General features: G+C 53.2%; 1 protein-coding gene across 12 annotated transcripts in view; it reads left to right on the forward strand.

Moving 5' to 3' along the window:
* Positions 1–20,991: 20,991 nt before the first annotated feature.
* Positions 20,992–23,347, forward strand: part of PCBP3 (poly(rC) binding protein 3) — a 232,721-nt gene continuing 230,365 nt past the window's right edge. For 11 of the 12 annotated variants that reach the window (XM_055569844.1, XM_055569843.1, XM_055569849.1 and 8 more), the window contains exon 1: positions 20,992–21,186. The gene's annotated coding sequence lies outside the window, so the exon portion shown is untranslated. Of the gene's footprint in view, positions 21,187–21,615; positions 21,874–23,347 lie in introns of those variants that run through there. The other variant, XM_055569846.1, reaches the window with a different exon arrangement.

A 23,347-nucleotide genomic window follows, 5' to 3' on the forward strand; every position in this document is an offset into this window, starting at 1 on the left:
GGGAAAATCCGCTGGAGAAGGGATAGGCTACCTACTCCAGTATTCTTGGGCTTCCCTTGTGGCTCAGCTGGTAGAGAATCTGCCTGCGATGCTGGAGACCTGGGTTCAATCCCTGGGTTGGGAAGATCCCCTGGAGAAGAGAAAGGCTACCCACTCCAGTATTCTGACCTGGAGAACTCCATGAACTGTATAGTCTGTGGGGTCGCAAAGAGTCAGGCATGACTGACTTTCACTTGCACTGGCAACATGTCAGGAGCCCCTAGACTGCAGCACAAGTGTGAGTGTCCATGTCGCTTGTGGACACGTGGTCACAAGCAGAGTCTTAATATGGAACACGCCTGTCACTGCACAGATCTAGGACACAATGAGTGCCTCCAAGGACCCATTCCTGGTGGATGGTGCCCCCCGAAGAACACTTTGCGGTGTAGGAAGACAGGGGGCCCGGGACATAGCCCTGCTCCCACCAGGCTGGCTTTGGCTCCAGCCTCCAGAATGTGAGACCTTTAATGCAGGAAGGGGTCCAGACGGCCTAAGCCAGGACGCCTGCCTGTGTCCGTGTAGCAGTCACGCTCCTTCCGAGGCTCCACCTCTCATAGGCCTCCCAGCTGACCCAGCACATCTGTCCTCTTGCCACTGAAAAGTCCAGAGTCCCCTCCCCATTGTGGGGCCACCCAGGTCTCACCAGCTTCCAGTCAGGGGCTCTGGGTGGTGGGCATCACCTGCTGCTTCCAGAAGACCCCTTCCCAATATCTGTGTCCTGGGAGGCACCCCAAAGTCCTCCCCCATGACCGCCTTAATGCAGCAGTGGGAGCATGGGGAGGAAGGAGAAGGGGCCTCAGGTAACTGTGGGTGGGGGGCACACAGATGCAGCAGGGGAGGGTCCCAGGAAGAGCCCCTCCCTTGTGTCTGCAGCCCCCCTCCTCTCTCTTCCCCAGCCCCTCTGCAGGTGGGATCCATCACAGAAAGAAGTGACCCCACTGCAGCCCCGAAGGATGACCTGTGGTTTTCCGAGGGGCAGATAGTGGGGCCTTCTGTGAACACCAGTTAAGTGGAATCGCACAGCCCACCCTCCTTGGGCCTGGCTTCTTCCTCTTGACCTGGTCTTGGAGAGTTGTGTGTGCTGTCGTGTCCCACCACGCTCCCTCCCTTTATCCCACCTGCGGACAAACCATGAGTTTCATCCCTATTCATTTTGCTGAATGTTGGCCTTGTCTCCAGTTTGGGGGTACGATGAATAGGCTGCTGTGCATTCTTGCGGAGGGTTTTTGTGGTCTCTTTGGGGTAAATGCCCAGAAGGAGGATTGCCAGGCTGAAGGGTGGATTTAATGTCATTAGAAACCCTCAAAATATGTTCAGGATGGCTGTGCCACTTACTGCCCCCACTCTGGGCCCCCAGATGGGCAGGGGTCCTGCTGTTCTGAATCCTCCTAGCACTTGGTGTCAGCATATTCTCTACTTCAGTCGTCCCCATGGGTGTGCCTGGGTCTCATCACAGTTTTAATTTGCAGCCCAGCCCCTGTTGAATCATGATGTGATGCGCTTTTTCATACACTTATTGGCTCCAGTCCATGGGGTCACAGAGTCAGGCACAACTGCCCACACACACATTGGCCATTGGACATCATCTTATCAGCTCCAGTCCACGGGGTCGCAGAACTAGGCACGACTGAGCTCACATGCATTGGCCATTTGGACATCCTCTTTGCACAGTGTCTGCTCAAGTTTTTGTCAATTTTTTGTTGTTTTTTTTTTGTCTTTTTCTTATTACTAGTTCAGTTCAGTTCAGTCGCTCAGTCGTGTCTGGCTTTGTAATCCCACATACTGAAGCACACCAAGCTTCCCTGTCCATCACCAACTCCAGGAGCTTATTCAAACTCACATCCATAGAGTCGGTGATGCCATCCAACCATCTCATCCAGCTTGGACATCTGGAAGTTCACGGTTCATGTACTGTTGAAGCCTGGCTTGGAGAATTTTGAGGGTTACTTTGCTAGAATGTGAGATGAGTGCAATTGTGCGGTAATTTGAACATTCTTTGGCATTGCCTTTGGGATTGGAATGAAAACTGACCTTTTCCTGTCCTGTGGCCACGGCTGAGTTTTCCAAATTTGCTGGCATATTGAGTGCAGCACTTTCACAGCATCATCTTTGAGGATTTGAAATAGCTCAACTAGAATTCCATCACCTCCACTAGCTTTTTTCGTAGTGATGCTTCCCAAGGCCCACTTGACTTCGCATTCCAGGATGTCTGGCTCTAGGTGAATCTTTACACCATCATGGTTATCTGGGTCATGAAGATCTTTTTTGTATAGTTCTGTGTATTCTTGCCACCTCTTCTTAATATCTTCTGCTTCTGTTAGGTCCCTACCATTTCTGTCCTTTATTGAGCCCATCTTTGTATGAAATGTTCCCTTGGTATCTCGAGTTTTCTTGAAGCGATTTCTCGTCTTTCCCGTTCTGTTATTTTCCTCTATTTTCTTGCACTGATCACTACTATTACCTCTTTATATATTTTGGGTAGAAGTTCTTTGGTCCTGTCTTGGTATTGCAAATATTTTCACTCAACTATTTTCATTTTCTTAATGGTGTCTTTTGATAAGCAGAAGTTTTTAATTTGATGAAGTCCAATTCATCATTTTTTAATTTTATGGTTGTGCTTTTATCCTGCCTGAGAAATCCTCACCAGTGCCGAGGTCAGAGGTCGTTCTCCTCCACGCCCTCCAGAAACCTCCTAGTCTCCGTGCCCCGCCTCCTCTGTCAGTTCAGTCTGGGGACCATCCCAGGATATTTGGTGCGTTTGTTGTAAAATAAGGGCTGTGGTTCCTACTCTTCATCCTGAATCCTGTTGCGGCAGCACTGTTTTATGTCTCCATCCAGTGACCGTGGCGGTCTCTCACCACCAAGCGTGTCTTTTGTAGAGTTTCTGAAGATGCTTGTTTAACAGCAGGGGAGAAACTTCTATTTCCAGTTTTCTAATTTTTTTTTTTTATCATGAACAGGTTGAACTTGATCCATTTTTTTCCTGCAGCTATTGAGCTGATCATCTGGTTTTTCTCCTCTCGTCTGTCAGTCACTTCAGTTGCTCTTAGTCACTGAGTACAACATGCCAGGAGTGAGTTTAGGATTTCAGGTGATGTTGCTGGTGAGCGCTGGCCTGTGGGTTTTGGTGCCAGGCCTGTGCTGGCCCCTCAGTTGAGCTGTGTGGGTTCCCTTGTTTGTTTCCTGCAGGAGTAAGTCCTTCCTTAAAGAAAAGCTCACCACCCTCAGGGCCTGGGATTTCCTTTGCAGGAAGTGTTCTTTACAGGCTCAGTTTCTGTGATAGTTACAGGACCTTCCTGGGGTTTATATGTGCATGTGACAATTTCCTTAGGCTGTGTTTTTCAAGGAATCATCCATTTCTTCTGGTGGGAAGTTGCTTTGACATTCTTGTCTTAACCTTCTGATGCCTGTAGGCCCTGCAGAGGTGGCCATCTTTTCACACCTGAAAGCAGAAGAAATTTGTGACTTTTTTCTTTTCGATTTACCAGTTGTATTAATCATGGGAAAGAACCAAGTTGCATTAATGTCTCATCATTGCAGATGGTTTCTGCCCTGTTGCCTTCCTCTCTCTCCTCCAGCAGGACCTGCTCTTCCTTTTCAAGCTCCTGGAGATGGTCACACCATTTCTCCCCCACCCTCCACACCAAGCATCACAAGGTCTTTTCACTCTGAAGTGATAGGAGGGGCAGCTGTGTTCCCTGGGGGTCAGAGACTCTTGTCTGGATCCTGGGGAGAAGTGGACGCTGTGGCTGAAGCCTCTGCTGGTACAAGAGCCCCGCCGCCCGGCTCAGGGACAAGAACAGCGCCCTGGCAGTGTGCCCAAGAGGGAGGGCGCCCTCAGAGAGGGATGGCGCGGCTGTGTGAACGCAGGTGGGGTGACCGAGGCTGCCAGCTTGGGTGGCCAGGCAGCAAAGCTGACGGTGGCTTAGACAAAGAAGACATCCTGACTCTTCTCAGGCAGCTATTAGCCGGGAACACGTCACACCAAGAGCATCAAATTTTAAATCAGCCCAGAAGTGACTCAAACGCTGTCTGACAGAGGCTGTGTCCTAAGACCTGCAAGGGCAAAGATAAGATGTAAGTCAGAGCCTTCGGAACAGCACAAAACCTCGGGGGCTGGGAGCACCGTGCGGTTTCCCACAGAGAGGAGACTTGGCTCTGGTCACAGCTCCATGCCTGCCCCCGCTGGCCTGGGGGCGGGCTTTGTTCCTCATTCATGGGGACAGACCTCCAGTGCCAGGCCAGGACCTTCCTTGTGGGTTTGGGGGAGCAGAGGACCAGGCCCTTTAAGGACTTGGGCCTGCCCCCCAGATTTCCACAGAGCACAAGTAGCACATTTAATCTTCATCCACAAGATAGAAACCAGCCTTCCCTACCCATGATTGCAGAAGGCAGACCACTGTCAGAGGTCCCACGGGGCACTCGCCACACCCCCAGAGATGAAGGAAGATCATGGGGCAGAGGCCATAGGACACCCTTCCTGCTCCAATGGACCGCCTCTGTGGTTCCCTGGGGCTCTTGTCAGCGGATTCATGGATCACACAGTGTAGCTCTTAGTAAGGTTCCTTCTCATCATGGACAACTGCTTTGGAAGGCAGCAGAGTGATGCAGGAAAAGGGGAAGACTGGACACTTGTAACAGAGGGGAAAGGCATAAGTCTTAGAGTAAAAGCCGAAGAAATATTTAAAGGGATAATGGCTGATAGTTTCCTAAAACTGATGAAAGATATCTAACTCTAGATTCAAGAAACATCAAAGTCACCAAGCAGGAAAACTGAAGGAAAATCTCACCTATGAGCATCAAAGTAAGCAAATGAAAACCAAGGACAGAGAGAAAAAGAAAGTGCAGTAAAAGATTTCCATAACCACCACAATAACTGATAAATGCATCCTTTGTACTTGGCACACGGAAGGACTGTGATCCCAGGTGGGAACTACAGGATACAGGAGGTGGAAGATGATGAAGAGGAACGATGACCTGGATGCGTACAGCAACAATAATAGCTTCTTATGGCGCAGGAGGGCCTAGAGGAGCTATCCCACGTTGACGGTGAGGAAGGGCGGCGGTGAGGAGATACCCCTCGTCCAAGGTAAGGAGCAGCGGCTGCGCTTTGCTGGAGCAGCCGTGAAGAGATACCCCACGTCCAAGGTAAGAGAAACCCAAGTAAGACGGTAGGTGTTGCAAGAGGGCATCAGAGGGCAGACACACTGAAATCATACTCACAGAAAACTTGTCAATCTAATCACACTAGGGCCACAGCCTTGTCTAACTCAATGAAACTAAGCCATGCCCGTGGGGCCACCCAAGACGGGCGGGTCATGGTGGAGAGATCTGACAGAATGTGGTCCACTGGAGAAGGGAATGGCAAACCACTTCAGTATTCTTGCCTTGAGAACCCCATGAACAGTATGAAAAGGCAAAATGATAGGATCCTGAAAGAGGAACTCCCCAGGTCAGTAGGTGCCCAATATGTTACTGGAGACAGTGGAGAAATAACTCCAGAAAGAATGAAGGGTTGGAGCCAAAGCAAAAACAATACCCAGCTGTGGATGTGACTGGTGATAGAAGCAAGGTCCAATGCTGTAAAGAGCAATATTGCATAGGAACCTGGAATGTCAGGTCCATGCATCAAGGCAAATTGGAAGTGGTCAAACAAGAGATGGCAAGAGTGAATGTCGACATTCTAGGAATCAGTGAACTAAGATGGACTGGAATGGGTGAATTTAACTCAGATGACCCTTATATCTACTACTGTGGGCAGGAATCCCTCAGAAGAAATGGAGTAGCCATCATGGTCAACAAAAGAGTCCGAAATGCAGTACTTGGATGCAATCTCAAAAACGACAGAATGATCTCTGTTCGTTTCCAAGGCAAACCATTCAATATCACAGTAATCCAAGTCTATGCCCCTACCAGTAACACTGAAGAAGCTGAAGTTGAACAGTTCTATGAACACCTACAAGACCTTTTAGAACTAACACCCCAAAAAGATGTCCTTTTCATTTAGGGGACTGGAATGCAAAAGTAGGAAGTCAAGAAACACCTGGAGTAACAGGCAAATTTGGCCTTGGAATACAGAATGAAGCAGGGCAAAGACTAATAGAGTTTTGCCAAGAAAATGCACTGGTCATAACAAACACCCTCTTCCAACAACACAAGAGAAGACTCTACACATGGACATCACCAGATGGTCAACACCGAAATCAGATTGATTATATTCTTTGCAGCCAAAGATGGAGAAGCTCTATACAGTCAACAAAAACAAGACTAGGAGCTGACTGTGGCTCAGATCATGAACTCCTTATTGCCAAATTCGGACTTAAATTGAAGAAAGTAGGGAAAACCACTAGACCATTCAGGTATGGCTTAAATCAAATGCCTTATGATTATACAGTGGAAGTGAGAAATAGATTTAAGGGACTAGATCTGATAGATAGAGTGCCTGATGAATTATGGACGGAGGTTCGTGACATTGTACAGGAGACAGGGATCAAGACCATCCCTATGGAAAAGGAATGCAAAAAATAAAAATGGCTGTCTGGGGAGGCCTTACAAATAGCTGTGAAAAGAAGAGACGTGAAAATCAAAGGAGAAAAGGAAAGATATAAGCATCTGAATGCAGAGTTCCAAAGAATAGCAAGAAGAAATAAGAAAGCCTTCCTCAGGGATCAATGCAAAGAAATAGAGGAAAACAACAGAATGGGAAAGACTAGAGATCTCATCAAGAAAATTAGAGATACCAAGGGAATATTTCATGCAAAGATGGGCTTGACAAAGGACAGAAATGGTATGGGCCTAGCAGAAGCAGAAGATATTAAGAAGAGGTGGCAAGAATACACAGAAGAACTGTACTAAAAAGATCTTCACGACCCAGATAATCACGATGGTGTGATCACTGACCTAGAGACAGACATCCTGGAATGTGAAGTCAAGTGGGCCTTAGAAAGCATCACTACGAACAAAGCTAGTAGAGGTGATAGAATTCCAGTTGAGCTATTTCAAATCCTGAAAGATGATGCTGTGAAAGTGCTGCACTCAATATGCCAGCAAATTTGGAAAACTCAGCAGTGGCCATAGGACTGGAAAAGGTCAGTTTTCATTCCAATCCCCAAAAAAGGCAATGCCAAAGAATGCTCAAACTACCACACAATTGCACTCATCTCACACGCTAGTAAAGTAATGCTCAAAATTCTCCAAGCCAGGCTTCAGCAATATGTGAACCATGAGCGTCCAGATGTTCAAGCTGGTTTTAGAAAAGGCAAAGGAACCAGAGATCAAATTGCCAACATCCGCTGGATCATCAAAAAAGCAAGAGAGTTCCAGAAAAACATCTATTTCTGCTTTATTGACTATGCCAAAGCCTTTGACTGTGTGGATCACAATAAACTGTGGACAATTCTGAAAGAGATGGGAATACCAGACCACCTGACCTGCCGCTTGAGAAATTTGTATGCAGGTCAGGAAGCAACAGTTAGAACTGGACATGGAACAACAGACTGGTTCCAAATAGGAAAAGGAGTACATCAAGGCCGTATATTGTCACCCTGCTTATTTAACTTCTATGCAGAGTACATCATGAGAAACGCCAGGCTGGAAGAAACACTAGCTGGAATCAAGATTGCCGGGAGAAATATCAATAACCTCAGATATGCAGATGACACCACCCTTATGGCAGAAAGTGAAGAGGAACTAAAAAGCCTTTTGATGAAAGTGAAAGTGGAGAGTGAAAAAGTTGGCTTAAAGCTCAACATTCAGAAAAGGAAGATCATGGCATCCGGTCCCATCACTTCATGGCAAATAGATGGGGAAACAGTGGAAACAGTGTCAGACTTTATTTTTCTGGGCTCCAAAATCACTGCAGATGGTGACTGCAGCCCTGAAATTTAAAGACGCTTACTCTTTGGAAGGAAAGTTATGACCAACCTAGATAGCATATTCAAAATCAGAGACATTACTTTGCCAACAAAGGTCCATCTAGTCAAGGATATGGTTTTTCCGGTGGTCATGTATGGATGTGAGAGTTGGACTGTGAAGAAGGCTGAGTGCCGAAGAATTGATGCTTTTGAACTGTGGTGTTGGAGAAGACTCCTGAGAGTCCCTTGGACTGCAAGGAGATCCAACCAGTCCATTCTGAAGGAGATCAGCCCTGGGATTTCTTTGGAGGGAATGATGCTACAGCTGAAACTCCAGTACTTTGGCCACCTTATGTGAAGAGTTGACTCATTGGAAAAGACTGTGATGCTGGGAGGGATTGGGGGCAGGAGGAGAAGGGGACGACAGAGGATGAGATGGCTGGATGCCATCACTGACTCGATGGACATGAGTCTAAATGAACTCCGGGAGTTGGTGATGGACAGGGAGGCCTGGTGTGCTGCAATTCATGGGGTCGCGAAGAGTCAGATCCGACTGAGCAACTGAACTGAACTGATGGGATTAAGAAGCTTCCCTGTTAGCTCAGCTGGTAAAGAATCTGCCTGCAATGTGGGAGACCTGGGTTCAATCCCTGAGTTGGGAAGATCCCCTGGAGAAGGGAAAGGCTACCCACTCCAGTATTCTGTCCTGTAGAATTCCATGGACTGTATAGTCCATGGGGTCGCAAAGAGTCGGACATGACTGAGCGACTTTTCACTTTCACTTCACTTTCACAGGATTAAAGAATATGCCGTATTGAAACCACAGGGTGCAGGATCGGATGAGGGTGGGAAATGGGCATAGTGCCCCAAGACTCAGCAGAGTCCAGCAGGGGTCGGCTAGTGCGGCTGACGGGCTGATGCACAGGGCTAAGTAGCATGTGATGATTTAAGCTGTTGAGTTCTGAGGTGACTGGTTAGGCAGCAGAGCTGAATGATACAGGAATGGCCTCCTAGGAGGGGTGCTGCTGCTTCAACAAACAGCCCAGTCCTTTGGCGAGCAGAGCCGGGGAGATGACGAGGAATTTACCCCTGGAGGCAGGAGGCATGGACCCGGCCTCTTAAGTGGGGGAACATGTCCGCCAGCAACCATCTGTGCTCTCACCTCTGGAGAGGGAATCAGACTGAGTGCAGCTGGCTCCCTGTGTGGGCCGCCTGCTCTCCACGTGGGCTGCAGCATCCCCGGGGGCCACAGTGCTGACCACATCCTGCTTACTGCCTGGTGTTCTGGCTCCAGGGGCTGGTCACCCCACCCCGCACTCATGCATTTGCCCTGTGTATGGCACGCTGCGGAGAAAGTAAAAAAATAAAAGCATGCCTCCGGTGGTGCAAACTTGTCAAGAGTTTGTCAGGAGACAAAGTGTCATAGACTCTATGGGTGCCCTCTTGCTGTCACTTCCCTCAGGTGAACATCCCCGGGTGGGGACCACACTGCGTGCCAAAGTCATATTAAGTATAGTGTTAGTCGCTCAGTCGTGTCTGACTCTTTGAGACTGCATGGACTATATACCAGGTTTCTTTGGTCCATGAAATCCCCCAGGGAAGCATACTGGAGTGGGTAGCTTCAGTACCCCAGGGATCTTACCTACCCAGGGATCAAACCCAGGTCTCTTGAATTAAGGGCGGATTCTTTACCATCTGAGCCACCAGGAAAGCCCAACTGGTTGTTAAGCAGAACCAGTGATTTCATGAGAACACAGAACCTCCAGAGCAAACAGGGCCGGGGTGGGTTTTCATCTGCAAGGCCCAGCCTGGCATTCTCTTCTGAGAGGCTGGGTGTCCCCAGGGGGATGGACTGAGGGCTGGGCTCTCATCCTCATGGGGCTGGCCCCGTGCAGTGCCCACCACTTACCTCTCATCTTGGCCTCTTGCTCCTGTGGTCAGTGCACAAGCCCCACCCGCCCTGGGCTGCCGTTACAACACCCCACAGACATGATGACCTGCAGCAACACGAAGTTACTCTCTCACACTCTGGAGGCCAGAGGCTGAAATCAGGATCACCGGGCAGCAATCAGGGTGGGGCAGGGCCATACTGATCTCAGAGGCTCTGCGCTAGCCCAGATCCTGGAGGCTCCCAGCCTCCCTCAACTCGTGGGCGTGTCGCTCAGCCCACCCTCCCTCCACAGTCATCATTGCCCTTCCGTCTGTAGTCAGAGCTCCCTGGACTGCTCTCTACCAGGGCACAAGGGCAGGGAGGGCTCACCTGATAATCCAGAACCATCTCTCATCTCGACATATTTGACTGAACCCCACACACGGGGCCCTTTTCCCACATGGGGTCACACTTACAGCTCCAGGGGGGCCAGGCTGGAGGAGGGGCCTGGTGGAAGTGGCCATGTTTGAGTTTGCAAACAGAGGGTGGAGGAGCACCCCCCACAAACACTCCAGGCCTCTGCCCTCCCTTTCCTCTTCCTTCTGCCTGTGCTCCCTCTTCTCCACAGCTGATGCTCAGAACCTACTGGACAGAGGGGTGGCGGCACGTCTGGGTCCCAGGACGGGCTTACAGTCCTGCTGGCTCACACTCAGCTCCAGCAAGCTTTCAGATAGGTGGGCTGCCCCCCAGACAACTCGCCCCACGGTCTGACGGCTCACCCCTCTTGAAGTGCTTTCACATAACATGTGGTGCTGTGTGCTTCCCACGTGAGCCTGTACCCCATCAGGACGTGGTGTCCTTGGCCTTCTGAAGAAACGGAACTGGGCTGAGAGGATGCCTGAGCCACGGGCCAGAGGTGGTGACACAAGGGGCTTGCAGCCCCCCAGACTGTGCCCGCTGTCTGGGAGGAAGGCAGAGGGGGAGGGGGAGATTCCTCAGGCCTGGCCCTGCCCACTATGTGGATGGACAGTGAGACTTGCCGTGGCTAGGTGGTCCCACACTCCCAGCAGAGCGCTGAGATCACCCTGGGAGGCAAGAGGACCACAAGCAGATGCAGGGGTTGGCTGGTGGTGGGGTTCAGGGTGCATCAGGCCCTCGGCGGCCCCATCTTCTGGGCCGGCATTTCATTACTTAACTTCTCACGTAAGCAGGTCGCTCAGAGGGGTATGGATTTCTGCAACTCAGGAAATAAACATCTTTGCTTGGCAAAGCCGCTCTGGGCAGAGTCTGTGCCGGGCAGCTTAGGAGGAAAATAAGCTTAAGCCAAATACCTCAGTTTCAAGTGACAGGCGGGGAGCACAGTGTGCTGTTTCCAGAACCCAGGGTTTAATCCGGAGGCCCCCCCAACCCGTTGCCGTGACATCAACTCCCAGAAAGGATCAGTCACTTCATCCGCGTCAAGATGATCTGCAGATTTCCCCCTCGAACATTTTAATGCGGAGTTTCGTCCCAAAGTAAGTGTCGTCGTGAGAAATGCAGGGAGTGACAGGACATGGCGCTGTGGGGCCCAGATCCTGCTGAGATGCCTGCTTCCTGGCTCTGGGGACTGGATCCTCTGGGGGACAATCTCCCCTGCCCCCCAACTCCAGACTGCTACACTGCTGAGCTGTTAATCCCAGGGCTTAGGAGGGCCTGTCCCAGCTTTGGGTTGATTAAAATTCTACTTTTACAGAACTTTAAAGGCACAGGTGTGGTTGGTCGTGTGTGGCTGTTTCTCTTGTTTTTAGTAAAATGCAGTGATAAGCTGCCCACCCTCGACGAGGTCCTCGGCAGGTGGGGGCAGGGTTGGGGGGCACACCCCATAGCTCTTTTCTTGAGAGAACAAGGTCACCAATTTCACACATCATGCCAGTCTGCCACATGGGAAACAGTTACCCTAACATATAGGGGCTTAAAGCAACAGCCGTCGCGTGTCCCTGTCTGCTAGGCTCAGGATGGATGGGTCTCCTCCAGGCAGCTCCCCATCACTGGCATTGGATGACGGCTGGGTGATCTCTGAAGGCGGGCTCATAGCTGGGTCTGGCCCCCGGCCCCACAGAGCTCCCACTGTGTTCCCACGTCTCTCTGCGTGGCCTCTCCAATCGGCAGCCTCAGGCCAGCCTTGCCCTCTGCCGCAGGGCTCCAGGGCAGGTGGCCCGAGAGAGCCAGGGAAGAGCTGTACTGCCTGCTCCTGCCTGGCCTCACACGTCACACACCACCTGGTCCATCCCATCTGGGCCAGGGGAGTGGACACACGTGTCTCCCTCGTGGGCAAGCTGCATGTCCAGGAAGGACCTGGGGGAAGAACAACTGTGGCCTGTGTGCTCTCCTCACCGCTCCAAGAGGGCGCATGGCGGTCGGCCACCGCGACACACTGGCAAATTCCTGCCATTCAACCTCAGAGGAACAGGCGCCTTCAGTAGCATCGACCACGTCAGGCACCAGTGACATCCAGTAACTCCATCCCCACGGGCCCCCAAGAGACGGCTGTCACTGTCCCCACATGACAGGGAGGGATGGCTTCCTGTGCTCCGAATGAGAAATAACAAACATCGTCCATGTATAACTCCTGGCATTTCTTCTGCCGTTTTCAGTTTTCCTCTTGGCACTTTGTGTATTTTTTAAAACTATTTAAAAAAATTTGTATACAACTCTTTAATCTGGTGAGTGGTGTTAAAACTTTTTTTGAATCATCTACCAATCAGTAAAAAGCATCTGAACAAATTCTCCCCAATGTATGTGATCTAGTTAAAAAAATATGTACATGACCAACTGTGCTAAAATATTAAATACACAAGAAAACATATATACTAAAATGAGAAAGGATGAGATAAAATGAGATTAACAATCTTTCAAAGTGTTCATTTATTATTAAAAACACTTTGTACTCGATTTAACATTATTACTAATTTAAGATGAATAATTATGATGCTATTTCAGGAAGCTAGTGTGAACAAAGATGCTCGTCCCTTCTAACACCTCATCCAGGCTCTTCGCAGAAGCAGGCTTCTCTGGATACTCCACTGCCAGAGCTGAAGAGAACAGCTCCTGAAATATGTAAATTCAAATGAACCAGAGCGTCATAGGCTGAACATACAAAATTGCAACAGTTTGTTTCTGTCCATCCATAAGTTATGCAAACGCTTCGGTGAGATTCAGCTGGTGAATTTCCATCTTCCCTGGGACTAATTACTTCCCAGGTGGCTCAGTGGTAAAGAACTTGCCTGCCAGTGCAGGAGACATAAGACTCCCTAGGTTGGGAAGATCCCCTGGAGGAGGGCATGGCAATCCACTACAGTATTCTCTTGCCTGGAGAATCCCATGGACAGAGGAGCCTGGTGGGCTATAGTCCCTTGGGTCACAGAGTCAGACACCACTGAAGCGACTGAGCACAGCACAGTGGGACTAGTCACAGTTCTTACAAACTAAGAGTTGCATCAGTGTATTTTTAACAAATGGATTCAAAACTCACTGAAAGTTTTTACTTAGAAAATTTTTTAACAAATTAGAAAAAAATGTTTCTGTATTTTAAAACTGAGCAAATATGAGAACATTAAAAGTGGCAGATTTAACAGGTTTTAGCTACAAATTCACATGAAGTCAAAAACAGTTCAAACATTGGTTTTCGGAGCACAGCACCTGTTTTTTTTTTTTTTTTTTAAAGGGAAGTTATTTTAAACTCTTAAAAACCTTCCTTTCACCTGAAGATTACCAGAGCTCTTCTAGTCTTTTGTTGAAAATGCCCAACAGCTCCCAGTCCTGATGAGGACACAGATCCCACAGTCGGTTCTGCATCGCAAGGTGGCCTGCGAGGCTGTGGGAGCTGCCAGGCCAGCAGCACCGTTCAGCCCCACCTGGGCTTGCGGTGTCAGTGTTGTCTGCAGGCTGCCTGAGCATGTGTGTGCACAGGTGTGCGTGTGTGCAGGTGTGTGCATGCAGGTGCATGTGTGTGCCCATAGGTGTACATGTGCACACAGGTGTGTGTGCACTTTGCACAGGTGTGAATGCATGTGTATCTGCACAAGCACTTATAAAAGTGAAGCAGCAGCATCTGTGAAGCCACATCACTGGGCACAGGTCCCCTGGAACATGGCCCCTTAGACCCCTCTGGCCTGGTCTGCCTCTCCCTGTAGTACCAGGTGCCCCAGGGCCTGGGAAGGCGTCCAGGCGAATCCCGTGCCTCTGCCTTGTGGACCACACCCTGGGGTCCCGCACCCTGGGACTTGCTGCCAGACTTCCTACAGAGCGTCCCTGGGGCAGACTCAGTCAGCAGTGTGTCCCCTGGGCTGCGGCAGGCCATGCGGGGGCTGTTTTCAAATGTGGTGGACACAACTTGGCTCAGTGGGCTGGGTTGTCCACCCCAAGGGTGGGACATGCTGTAGGTGGGAGGAGCGGGTGGGAAGGGCTCGAGGCTGTGGGGCCACAAACCCCACTGCACTGGGAGAGGCGAGTGGAGCAGAGTCATGCATTCATCACGATTTGTTGTTGAGTTCAGTGCTCAGTCGTGTCTGACTCTTTGCGACCCCATCGACTGCAGCACATCAGGCTTCTCCTCCCTCCTGGCGTTTGCTCAAACTCATGTTCATTGAGTCAGTGATGCCATCCAACCATCTCATCCTCTATCACCCCCTTCTCCTACTGCCCATAATCTTTCCCAGCATCAGGGTCTTTTTCAGCTTTTCGCATCAGGTGGCCAAAGTATTTATTGGAGCTTCAGCTTTAGCATCAGTCCTTTCAATGAATATTCAGGGTTGATTTCCTTTACGATTGACCGGTTTGATCTCCTTGCAGTCCAAGGGACTCTCAAGTGTCTTCTCCAGCACCACAGCTTGAAAGCATCAATTCTTCAGCACTCAGCTTCATCAGGCTCGTTCCCTACAAATCAAGGAGGTACCCTCCCTCTCCCCGGCGGGCAGAGCCCAGGTGGTGCTGCCAGCTGGTGGGAAGCAGCCAGCCGATTGCCTTCCTGGGTTTGAGGTACTGGGGACTTGGTGCCACTCATTGACCCCCGTTTCAGCACAGACCCCGCACCCTGAGGATGGTGACTGAATCCTGCGGGGTGCAGGCCAGAGCTGGCGCCTCAGCTGAGCCATAGCCAGCCTCCCCCCCATCCTCACTAGGCTGGCTGCTGCTGCCTGGTGGGCGCACAGTGTCACCAGAGAGTTCCAGAGTCACGCGCCAGTGTTCCCACGTGTGCTGGAGCAGCGTGTGGCTGGGACTGGGAATGTGCAAGCAGAGGGCCCTCCGCCTCCACCCACAGGGCCTGAGCTGGGCCTGCGCAGAGGTGGGGAAGGAGACGCGTCCAGCTGACCGGGATCAAGGTCCTCCTCAGCAGGAGCAAGAGAGATGGGGACAGAGCGGCCCGTCCCTCAGTCGGCCCACTGAGCATGGCACATGGAGGTGGGGAGGGACCGACCTCGGGCTTGTCCGGATGTCCAGTTGGAGGGGGAAGGGACCTGCCTTTGCACTCCACCTGCCAAGGGAACCCATTTGCTGCTCTGGTTCTGGCCACACGGCCTTGTGTGGGCCCTGGCTCTTCACCTTCAGGATGGTGGGCAGGGCGCCCTTGAGAACTTGTGATGTTTCTTGGTCACCTTGTGTTCGTTCGTGGGTTTGCAGATGCCCCCTCACCTCCCCACCCACTTGGCTGGTAATTGGGAGACGGAATTCACAGACCCCTCTGGGAGCCAGATCAGTTTGTGATCCCTTCACAGCGAGGGCTTCTCCCCCAAATTTAATTTTTGATGGTAATTTTTCAACATTTACATTTCTGAACTTTCACCTTACCATTCTCACCAGAGGTCTTTGACAGAAGGTGTAGAGTCCAGTAAAGTGGAGGGCAGTGCAGCAGAGAAATGAAGACTAACTGGAGCCCAAGAAAATTGGGGGTTCCAAATAAAGAGAGGCTTGGGGGGTGGGGTTGAGCCTGTCCCCTCATCCTCTTTCTATGACAGAATATTCAATAAGCAGTTCTGTGTTTTCAAATTTGTCTCCACTGATGTTATTCGGGGATTCTCTGGTGGCTCAGACGGTAAAGAACTCACCTGCAATGCAGGAGACCTGGGTTCAATCCCTGGGTTGGGAAGATCCCCTAGAGGAGGGCATGGCTACCCACTGCAGTGTTCTTGCCTGGAGAATCCCCTGGACGGAGGAGTCTGGTGGGCTACAGTTCATGGAGTTGCAAAGAGTCGGACACAACGGAGAGATGATTATTTTTATCAACAGAAAAGGCTCACGTGACTTTCAGCAAAAAAGCAGCCAATGAAGAGTTTTTTTAGAGCCTTAGGTGTCTGTAGTGCGGAGCTTGAGAGCCCACCCCACCCAACCCCGGGGACCAGCGACTTCCTCCTGAAGCCCTGTGTGGAGGGAGGGCTGCGGAGACAGAGACAAAGGCAGAGTTGTCTCTCTGGAGCCCAGGCGCCCTCAGGGAGAAGGGCTGGGGCTTTGGCTGACACTTTCCCAGAGCTGAAAGTCTTCCTGAAATAAAGTCCGGATGAGCCATGACGTCACTGCTGCTCGGGGAGGTGTGTGCAGACGGGTGTTTCTTTTCTGAGCAAAAAGAAGGCAACATAGACTTTCTTGTTTACGCAAAATATCAGAAATCTTGCTTAGGAGAAAGACAAAAGCGGGGCTGCTCTGCTTGCAGTGGGGGAGGGGAGGCAGCAGAGGGTCTGGGGCTTGGGGGCAGGGCCAGTCCCTCTCTGCCATCCTCTCTCTCTCTGTCTCTCTGTGTTTGTGTCTGTCTCTATGTCGGTCTCTGTCTCTGTCTCTGTCTGTCTCTGTCACTCTTTCTGTCTCTCTGTTCCTCCGTCTCTGTCTGTCTCTCTCTGACTCTGTCTCTTTCTCTGCGTCTCTCTGTCTCCATGTCTCTCTGTGTCTCTGTCTCTGTTCTCTCTCTCTGTATGTCTCCTTGTGTGTGTGTGTGTCTTTGTCTTTCTGTTCTCTCTCTGTCTCGGTCTGTCTGTCTCTCTGTTTCTCTGTCTCTGTCTTTGTCTCTCCCTGCTGGAAGTGGCTTGTTGGCCCCGGAGCCTGACTGTTCAGAGCTGGGAGGTGCAGTCAAGGGCAGTTGTGACTCATGGGCTCTCGTGTGCGGGGCCAAGAGCACGGAGGCGGCTGAGCCCAGAGCACTGGGGGTGCTGGAGTGCAGGGCGAGCCCCTGCCTCTGTCACAACAGACTGTGGGGCACAGATGTGCTCATTCCAGGCTGACACCTGAGCCGATGGGCTGGAATTTTTCTCACAGGTGCAAAGAAGAGCCCTGTTCACCCCCAGGGTGTGTGTCCTTTGGGGTTCAGAGCCCTGGTTCCACATGTGATCTGAATCCAGCTTCCCAGCAGCGGGGGTACCTTCCATGTCTACCCCGAGGACATTTTGTGGCCTCTGGTCCCTCAGATCCACAGGACTCTCTGCTGGGTGTTGTACAAATCTGAGAGGACAGGGTCTCTCGGGCGCACAGACACGGGGCAACCTGTGGTTCAGGTACAGGGAGGTGTAGGGTGCAGGTTAGCTGGCCAGGTGTGAAGATGGCAAGGAGGAGTCCTGGCCGCCTCAACACCTGCTGACGAGCCCTTCTTGTGTGTCTCCCTCAGATGCCCCCCATGCTCCTCTCTCCTGCCTCTGGTGCACATGTCCACTGTCACTTCACCCCAGCTGGGGCACCTTGGACCCTGGTTGGCCTAGCTCTGCTCTGGGCAGGCGCGGCCTCTGCCCCTGGTTATGGGCCAGGGAACAGGGCCCCCTCGATCGCCCCTCATCCAATCACAGCCAGATGCTATAGCAGTGAGGTGAGGTAGGCAGGTGCGTGCTTTGGACTCTGCGTCACGTGGGAAGCACCGTGTGTGCAGCCGGTGTACTCCCCTAACCAGGGCAGCTTGGGCACAGACTGGTTTACTAGCTTTCCGACTTTCACTCCATCAGTTGGCAATCAGAGTCACCTGTGAGCCAGCCAGGGCAGCAGGAACTGGGCTGTGGGCCTCAGAAGGCCCTTCTGCCTCTGGCTCTGTGAAGGGGATTTTAGCAGCAGCACCTCAGTCCTCGCTGGGCAAACTGTGTCACTTGGTTCAGGTTGAGCGCCGGGGTGGTCTTGAGCACCACGTGAGTTCTCACTGCGGAAGGCCAGTGATGCCCCAGGCCCACAGCAGACTCAGGTCAACTGCTCCAGACCTCTCTGCATGGCAGGGCTGCTGGGGGCTGTGCGTGAGGGCACCGGGGCGGGGGGCCTCACATCTGGGAGGGTGTTGGCACAGATTACTCCAGGACTGCTTTCTGCTCTTAGCTGTGTTCCCACCCTTTCAGTTGACTGATCTGGAGCCCACGCCCCAGGCTCCAGCCAAGATAATGTGTTCACCCCCTCCCACCCTCCCCGACTCTCCAGCCGCAGGGGTGTGTGTGAGAGTCAGAAAGGCTGAGTGCTGGGCTTCATCTGACATCATTCCAAGCAGATGATAATTACGCGGTCCCTTCTCTCCCGGCTCCCTGTGCCCCCAACAAGACACCGGGGAGTTATTTATAAACATGGGCCCCTGGGGGTGCTTCTCACGGGAAGGATGGTGGTGGTGACAGTGATCTAAAGGGTGCACATACGCGCGTCCTCAGGGCCTGTGGAGGGGAAGTGCCTGGAGCACAGGGCAGAGTTCTAGGCAGGGCAACCTGCTTAGAGGGGAGGAGCCTAGACCCGCTCCAGGCCCCCAGCTGCTGTGGGGGTGGGGACTGCTGCCCTGCGCAGCCTGGCTTTCAGAGATCTGCTAACCTATGATAATATGCCAGCAACATGGATTGTCTTGTGTGTCAAGGGCGGAGGCACGAGAAGAGCAGCTTTCTTCCTCCTGGGGCTGGCAGGAACTGGAAATAATTGAGAGTTGTTAGGGTCCAACATGCTGTCCTGAAAACACTATCATTACTCTCCTAATGACTAACTGTGTCTCAGGAGGCGAGGAAGGCAGCTGAGAGGCCGAGGGCTCCTGGAGAGGACGGGGAAGTGGGCGGCTGGCAGCCTGTAATCTGGGGGGAGGGGGTGGGCTGAGGGTGCTCTGCCTGCATGCCTGCCCTGTTCTGGCCTCTGGAGTAAGGTCCTAGGGTACCTCTGCCCCGACCACTGCCTGCAAAGTCAAGGTGAGGTTAAGCCCCATTCAGGACATAGCACATTCTTACAGCCCTGGTCTCTGGGCTCCCTCTTCTGGGGCTGAGGCCTGCCCTTGCCCCATTTGTTCACTTCCAGCCTCATGTCTCCTCAGGACCACCCAGCCAGGGCCTCCACCACCTTCTTCTCCCGCTGTACCTTCCTCCCTCCCCCACGGTGGTCCTTCCAGGGCACACAGTTAACCGCATCTCCCTGCTGGGAGAAGTGTGACAGGTGCCCCCTGCGTGGCTGAGACAGAGACCCTCTTCTTAGGGAGGATTCACACCCCACATTCTGCTGGGACTCTAGCCTCTCCCAGCGCTGCTGCCCTTCCGTGGGCCCACCCACAGCGCTCCATCCTAGGCTCTTTCTTAAAGCTTGTCTGTGTATCACATGAGTGACATGTGAAGACAAATGAGCACACAGCTCTTCCTGCCCCGCCCCTACCCTGGGCTTTCACTGACTGCTGCCCCGTGTCTGGGGTGGACAGTGTAAACTTTTTAAGTGTTGCCCAGCTTTGTCTGCTCTGGGTGTCAGTGGGGTCCTTTGTGTACTGTGGTGAGGTTCTGGGCGCTAGGATCACTTTTAATGCTTCCTCAGAAAGAAGCAGTCATAATGGTGACTCAGGGTGTCGGCTTCCAGCGATCCACAAAGGAGTTCAGAGGAGAAGCCTGGGAAATGCTTCCTGCCCCCGTTCAGGAGCAAACAGTACTGAAGGGGCCATGAACAGGACTGCGCAGAGGACGAGGCTGTGTTCCCAGTCTAATCCCCAAACCCGGGCATGGTGGCCTGAGCTGCTGGGACCTGGGGTCAGAAGTCCTACCGTCCTGGAGGTATCTGGCCTTCTAGTTGACCCCTCCACTTCTGCAAGGCCTAAGGAGGCTGGGCTGGGCTGAGGGCCATCTCTTCATGGATCTGGGGAGGGGGGCGGTTCCAGCTCTGGACAGGGGTTCTGGGGGAGGGCAACATCTTAGAACCCTGCTGGCTCCCCTGTCCGGTCAAGGGCGGCATCACCGGCGGCAGTACCTGCGACCTGGCTCGAGTCTTTAGTAGGTGGGCTGCAAGAAATAATCCTCTGCTAAGAATAGCCGTAAGGCAGGGATGGGACACTGGGGTTCAGTGCCTCGAAAATGACCACAATAGAAACAAAGTAAAGCAGAACGCAGTTCAGGAGGGATAGAAAAAACGGTAACGGGACAAAAACACCTGAGACATCCACAGTCCCCTCCTGTCACCTGCGGACAGGTGTGCTGACCAGGTGCCTGAGAACATACATGTGCACGTGCACCGCGTCCTGGGTCTGCTAGGCGGGTAGGCGGACATGTGCGGCCAGACTCAGCGATTCTGCAGAGCGGGATAAGGGGCACCAGGCGGGGGACCGGGACAGGTGGGGGTCTGACTCGTGTCAGGCGGGGGGATGGCGGGGCGCAGTCCCGCTTTCGCGACCAACGTAGGACCCTGCTCCCGGGGCGGAGCGAGGGCAGGCGCCCACCTAGCGGGTGCAGAGGATAGGCATCTCAGACCGTCCAGACCCGCCCCTGCCCCTGCAGGGACCCGCCCTTTCCCTCCGCCCCCACCGGTACACTCCTCCCCCTGCTCCTACTTCCAAGGTCCCGGGACCCGCCCCAGGCCACGCCCCCCCCAGTAGTCCGCCTCCTCCCCATTGATGGTCTCATCCTACCTTGCACAACTCCCCTCCTCCTCGCCCGGTTTTGGGGCCCTCCCCACCCTACCCAATCTGTGGATCCGCCCCCTTGCCTCTCCCTTGTCACCGCCCCGGTGGGTGGACCTGCTAGCTCTAGGCCCCGCCCCTTTCCATTGACGTCTCCCTCCCCGCATTGGGCTCCTCCCGGATCTGGCCCCGCCCCCACAGTGAACCTCCCATGGCCCCGCCCTGCCCCGGCCACGCTAATTGGTTTCTTTCTGCGGAGCTTCCTGAGCTTCGATTGGTTGTACTCGTCGCCGTTCCGCTGTTCGATTGGCCTGCGGGGCCCGCTTTCGCGAGGACCTGCTCCTCGACGGGGCGGGGCCAGCGGCGGCGCGCTGCTCAGGATTGGTCAGCGGCTTAGAGGGGGCGGGCCCACGCCGCGCGCAGTGCCTCGCCAGAAGCGCCAGGAGCAGCTACTGCCGCCTCAGTCGCCTCAGTCGCTTCAGGCTTGGTCGCCTCAGGCTCAGGCACCACTGGGATCTTCAGTCCTCACCCCCCAGCCCCGCCCCGGCCGCCCTCCCGTGGGCCGGCCCGCGGGCACGCCCTCTGCCGCGGGACAGGTGAGTGATAGCGGGCAGGGCCGGGGATCGGGGGGTGGGGAATCGGCTGGAGTCCGGGGCCGGGGTCGGGGGTCGAGGGTAGGGGTCCCGGCCAGGGTCGAGCCGGGATCGTAACCAGGGATCGGGAACAAGAATCGGGGGTCGGGGGTTCGAGTCCTGGCCGGGATCGGCACGGGGGATCGTGGGTCCAATCGGGGCCCCAGACCCCTAACTGGGGTCGAGGTCGAGCCGAGATCGAGGTCGAACCAGGGGTCGGGAACCCGTGACCGGGTTCGGGGTTCGGGCCGGGCGAGGGGCGCAGGTATCCGCCAGACCGAGCTCCGCGGAGAGCGCGGCGGACCCCCGTGGGGCCCGGACCAAGTTGGGCTGCCGTGGGGTCGCGGGCCGGGCGGGGCGGGGCCGGAGGCGGGGCGGGGCGGTCCCGGAGGACCCGGCAGCGCCCCCTCCTCAAGTTGGCGCTGGGGCCGCGCTGCCAGCTCACGGGATAGCCGATCCGGACGGAAACTGGGCGCCGGGAGGGTTTCTGAGTGAAGTGACAGGGCGGCTTCGGCGAAGCGCGGACCCCGCCTGGGCCGTCCTCCGCGATCAGAAGTTGTAAACAAGGATCGCGGGGTTCAGGCTGGCCTGTCAGCCGGTGTCTGCCGCAGGTCTGCTCCAGACTTCAGGAGGCTCACATTTCAAAACGGTGTAAGTTTCGTCGCGTCTGTCTGAGGAAAGATGTGAGGGAAAGCGCATGGTTGGCGCTGGGCTTGGGGCGGCGGGCGCAGGGGAGGGAAGGGGCGCGGGGAGCTCGGGGCGGCGCCGGGACCGAGAGAGGGGATCCGCGGGTGCCCTTTGTGTCCCCTTCGCTCACACTCCCAGCATCTGCCGCCTCGACTCGCGTCTGCCTCCCTCCGTGACCCGAGTCAGAGCCTGGAGCAGGGCACCTGCGGCGGTGCGGCCCCCCTCTTCTGGTTGCTCTATGTTCTTCTTTTATTTTGGGGTGGGTCCAAAAGTGTTCTTATTGTTCCCATAAATGTTTCACTCTGGAAGTATTGTTTACTGAGAGTGTGTGTGTGTGTGTTTCTCCGCTTCTACTTTTTTACTTAGTACTCCGAAGCACTTGCATCACAAATTTGAAAGTTAACAAAAGCCGGGTCTTAAACCTTGTGCCTGAGGTTGATTATCTTTCCCCACCTTCTTTTGAGGCAACACGGACTTCCGGGTCTCTTTGGCTCTGCATGTGGGCTAAGGGCACTCTGGGGTGATGAGGATTTCTGATGTGTAATTGACCAAAAGGAATCCTAGGGCAGCAGGGCCTTGATGAGAGACGTTTACAGACTAGACTGGGTAATAAACAGACCATGCAGTTCACACCATTCCTCTGGCACAGGTTGCCCTCATCCTTCCAGAATTTAATTTGCTGTCAGGGGTGAGCTGTTGCCCCGTTTCTGTTCTTTGAACTTGTCTTTAGAATTGGGAACCAAAGGAAGTGTGCAAAGGTACTTTCCTATTGAAGAAAACTAACTTCCAGTCCTCTCACGCGCAGGAACAACTCATATCATCATAAAATGTCTCAGAGATGTGCATTTTGGCCCAGAGACTGTTTGCAGAACAGTGACACTCTGGAGGGGTTGCTGGCAGAATCTGAAACAATCTCATTGATCCTTACATCAGGGGAATTGGAGTAGTTGTGAGTGGTGTGTTCAGACCCGGAGATCCACCAGATATCAAGGGGTCTTCAAATACAAGTGCAGTCACTGACTGACATTGGTCACTTTTGAGCACTAATGTTCTCTTGTTTGTAGATGCTGTTATTTACACAGTGCAAGTTCATTACAAGTGTGTTAGGTTTTATATAACTTTATGCATGACACGGAGAAGGCAATGGGACCCCACTCCAGTACTCTTGCCTGGAAAATCCCATGGAAGGAGGAGCCTGGAAGGCTGCAGTCCATGGGGTCGCTGAGGGTCAGACACGACTAAGCAACTTCACTTTCACTTTTCACTTTCATGCATTGGAGAAGGAAATGGCAACCCACTCCAGTGTCTTGCCTTGAGAATCCCAGGGACGGGGGAGCCTGGTGGGCTGCTGTCTATGGGGTTGCACAGAATTGGACACGACTGAAGCGATTTAGCAGCAGCAGCAGCATGCATGGCAACCCACCCCAGTATTCTTGCC

Source organism: Bubalus kerabau, chromosome 2, assembly GCF_029407905.1.
Source record: "Bubalus kerabau isolate K-KA32 ecotype Philippines breed swamp buffalo chromosome 2, PCC_UOA_SB_1v2, whole genome shotgun sequence".
NCBI lineage: Eukaryota > Metazoa > Chordata > Mammalia > Artiodactyla > Bovidae > Bubalus > Bubalus kerabau.